Below are 4,426 nucleotides of genomic sequence, written 5' to 3'. Positions count from 1 at the left end.
ATGGTGTGTAAATAACAACAGGTTTATCTACTGTGTTACAGCAACAATAGTTCAGAGATAAAATAAGAAATAAAATAGCCAAGTTGGTTTGCAGGCGTTTACCATTTTGTGTGGTACTGTGTGTGGGAGACAAACCTCAACTCCTAATAATTAATACAAATTAAAATAAACTAGCAGTTACAGTGTTTGTTATGAAAAGAAAACCCTTACTAATGTTTGTGTTTGGATGTGATATTCAAAGAAAATAATATTGATTACAGAACAAAAAAACCAAAAAAAAAAACCCAACAAAAAACAAAGGCTCAGGCTCACATAAAGGCCGACACAAAAGACACACCAATCCAGACATAGAGTTGTAGCAGCCTTTGCATTAATCTCATGATGTAATGACAGTTTGAGGGTTTTGGTGTTCTGATGAATTCCAGGATTGGGCTTAAACAGCTTTCATTTTGTTTGCTGGTCTTTAATCTTCTAACCCTGTGTTCTTGATGAGAACTCGGAGCAGGTTTTTAATCTCGCATGAACGAGGCCACGGATTAGGGGCTTCTGACCTTGCCATGCCACACAGCTGCCGCCTATTTCAATTCGTAGTCGCCCCGCCTTTGGAGGTTTCAGTAAAGGAAAAGTTACACTTTTTTGAACCGATGGGCTCCAAAAAAAAAAAAGTTCAAGAAAACAATGGGGAGGATTCTTATGTTTTCACATTGTGTAAGAATGGACTTTAGCATTAGATGTCAGGGAGTACAGGGGAAAAAAAAAAAAGGAAATGAAAGTTTCCTTGTAATTGTGACACAGCACACCACTGCACACAACCAAATGTGAACTTGAGATGACACATTTACCAACATGATCTTGAAAACAAAGTTGAATAGAAACAATTGATTCCAAGAGAAACAGCCAGACCTTGGGTAACAGTTTTCGTGGATTCAAAAGGACATATTTTCAATGATTTTCTCAAAAGTCAATACTACTGGCTCGGAGGAAGGGAGCTGAAGGCTGCAATGGACAAAAACACAGAAATCGTGCATTGTACAGCACGTAAGACAGAAAGCTCCACTGTCTGTCTGCGAATCGCTCCGCTACAGTTATTTAATACGTTCTGCTGAAGAAAACATTCAACTACAAACTTAAGATTATAGTATTAAAAAAAATGTTCAATTCAAGAAATCAGTCGCCTGCTTTTGTATATGGATTTTCATCCATATGCAGTAGATAATACTTTTAAAGTCTTTGCCACAAGATAGGGAATTCCTACAGTTTCAAGGTAAAACTTTTTCTCCTAAAAAACACACATCATTATGTGGAGGAAGAGCAGGTTTAGACTCAAACCCTTGTTTCGATACCTTTAACGCACAAGAAACCCACCACGTAACAAATCAATATTTGTGGCGTTGATATTAATATTTAAACAACGACCACTGGATTGAAGAAAATAAACTAGAAATATGAATCCAACAACAACAACGCCCTTCACTTTCTCATATTCGATGTTCGACTTAACAAAACCATCGACGTTTACGCAGCATTTTCTGTAGCAACGCTCTTTCTAACAATCCGATAGACACCTGCGGTAGAGTAAATGACGATTTTCTACCATCTACTGGCAAAACTATCGCACTGCACATTAGCTGAATAGAAACGAAAATGAATAGTTGGATGATTACGAAATGTTGTTTATTTAAAAGTGTACCCCATGGAAGCACGAATAGAAAAACATTGAACATGCAAGACTTGTATGTATGGGACTCTGTCTCATATCCTAGACCCTACAGTATATAAGAAGTGTACATAGCCATTAAAGTACTAAAGTATGTTTGTCTAAATAATACATGTTACACAACACTATTTGATGTCTTCAAATGTGCTTCACTGAGAGGCATGTCTAGCAGGCAAGTATTATTACATTTCACATGTTTAATTCAAAAAAATTGCGCAATTAGTAACTGGTACCATAAACATGTTAGCCAATGTTATAGAATAAGAAGTCCCCATGCTAACTTTAGTACTTCTATCTCCAACTGTCCAATTCCACTGCTATGTCCCATTTCTTATATAGAGTCTTTGGTGATATTCAAATATGTAAAAACATAACTATACAAGTACAAAACTGCAATTGCTGTTTTATATAAACATTACATTACTGCATAAGGCACATTTGCATCAAGTAACACTTTTAATGCTGAACACTTTCAGTCGTACTGTCAAACTACACCTATCAAGGTTGTTGAAACAATTGCTTAAATATTACAGTAAACAGTTGTTAGTGTTGTGCATAATTCCTGCAGGAATAAAACAGTATTTGTCAACATCGTTCCATTCTCTCTGTAAGAAGTCTAAAATGGTTCAACATGTCATAAACATACAAAGATTGTTTAAGTAGACAGAGGGAGGGAGAGGGAGTGTGGGAGTGCAGAGGGAAAGGTCATCAATCAGGTAATGATTGTCCCTGAGAAAAATGATTTTTAAGAAAATAAAACATTTTCTAATCATTTTAAAATGAAATTAATAAAATGTTTGATTTGTTTTTATCCCAAAAAGCTACGGGAAGATGTTGTGATAAATACAGATACATGCATATTAGAACTACAGAATATTAAACACATTAAACATAATTATACATATAAATATACGTTTTCCCAGCAGGGGGGGGTTTACTAAGAGGTCAAACCAGAGGTGTCAAACTAAGTCCCTGGAGTTGATATCAAGTTACAGTCAAAGCTGACCTGCAGCTCCTTGTAACAACACTGCAAATAGCAGGTCTGTGCCATCTGACAAACTCAGGCTAGCTTAACTAAACAACCAGGGGCTGTGCAACAGTGATGCCTTCATCAAAAAACGGGGAATGCAACGGCCTACACCAGCGATTCTCAATCACTGTGCCATGGCACATTAATGTGCCAACAGATCACAAGCTGTATTGTAAAAAAATTATCCAATTTCACTGAATTGGTCTTCAAACTATTTATTCACTGCTCAAAATGTGTCTTAATTGTCTATGAGCAAAATCACTTATATACTTGTCTACTAGGTGGCAGAAAATGGTTATAAATAATAAATACACAAAAAATGACTTAGAGCTATTAAAAAAGCTGTTCCTTTGTGCATCTTTCTTCAAATCTAGCAGGTATATCAAGCTTGTGTTCAACTAAACAGGCCAAGGTTTCACACCGAGTACTGGTAAATTGTCACTAAATTGAAACTATTCATACCATCTATTATCTACAACTGAATACATCAGAGGGTTCCAGGGGGCCACTGGAGCCATTTCCAGCTATCACCGGCAAAAGAGGGGTACACCCTGGGCAGTTTGTACTCTAGGGCCAGATATGAAGACAAAAACCATTTCCAGTTGTGGTCAATTTAGAGTGTCTAATTAACCTAATCACCTCATTGGCATGATATTAGGCTGGGGAGAGACTAGGATACATGGAGAACTCCCACTTCCCGCCCCTCCACACGCAAACTACATACAGAAAGATCATCTGGGGCCTGAATCAGTGACCAGTGACAGTCTTACTGTAGGTTAGTATTCTAACAACATTTTTTCCAATGTTGAATATTTGCAGTGGCTCTACAAACAGCATTAAATCAACTGACATGCAGTAAGACTGTTTGCCCTCTTCATCTGGTTGTGGTGTTTCTGTGCATTTTAAAACTGAACTGATTACTGTTTACACATGTTGAACCACTGAAATCAGCAGGTCAACCTGTGCTAACCTGATGGGAAAGGCACTGAGACGATTCAGGTGGGAGTTAAAACTGAGGTCAATAGTGTTTTAATAAAATAATCCATTCAGAGAACATCTTTGGATTTTGCATTCAATTATGATTATAAAAAAATAGCTGCATTGTCCCTGAGTACAGTCATTCAAGACCCGGTGTTACCTCATTCTCACTCAGGGTAAAAGTCTAAACTCTGTGCCAGGTTTGAAAATGCATTTGCATATTCATGATTATTACATGTTAAATCTAACAGAGGACCCTATATTAGGCAGAATATATTCACAAAAAGTACGAGCATTATAAACAGCTTAGAGTAGGAGAGGAGAAAATATGGTATCAGATTGGTACCTGTATATACAGATACTGCAGACACCCAGATACTCTGGGATTTAATACTGGTACTGGACATAATAAAGTTGTATGAACCCACCCCTAGTATGTGGACAAATGTCATTGTTTTTGAACAGTGGAAATGGGGCTTTGATAGATGTCAGGATAGAGCAGTTACTCTGAAGATGTCACTGTTTAAAGCCAAAGGAAAAGTGATAAATGTTTGACAGTTTTAGCTGCTTCAGAAGAAGTGCTGCCAGCTGGGTTGATATCGAGATGTTTAGAAAATGGGATTTTTATCTGAGTTATATATAATTCTATTTGTAACACTGCAGTCATTCAGCTGCACCACTGTCTAGACTGGATGTCAACT

General features: G+C 37.1%; 1 protein-coding gene across 7 annotated transcripts in view; it reads right to left on the bottom strand.

The window, feature by feature from the left end:
- The window catches only part of bach1a (BTB and CNC homology 1, basic leucine zipper transcription factor 1 a), a 41,218-nt gene that overhangs the window by 31,006 nt on the left and 5,786 nt on the right, over window positions 1–4,426 (bottom strand). The gene's annotated exons all lie outside the window — the stretch shown is intronic.

Source organism: Cynoglossus semilaevis, chromosome 4 (genome assembly GCF_000523025.1).
Source record: "Cynoglossus semilaevis isolate Cse_v1.0 chromosome 4, Cse_v1.0, whole genome shotgun sequence".
Taxonomy (NCBI): domain Eukaryota; kingdom Metazoa; phylum Chordata; class Actinopteri; order Pleuronectiformes; family Cynoglossidae; genus Cynoglossus; species Cynoglossus semilaevis.
This window is presented reverse-complemented; position numbering and strand designations above follow the sequence as displayed.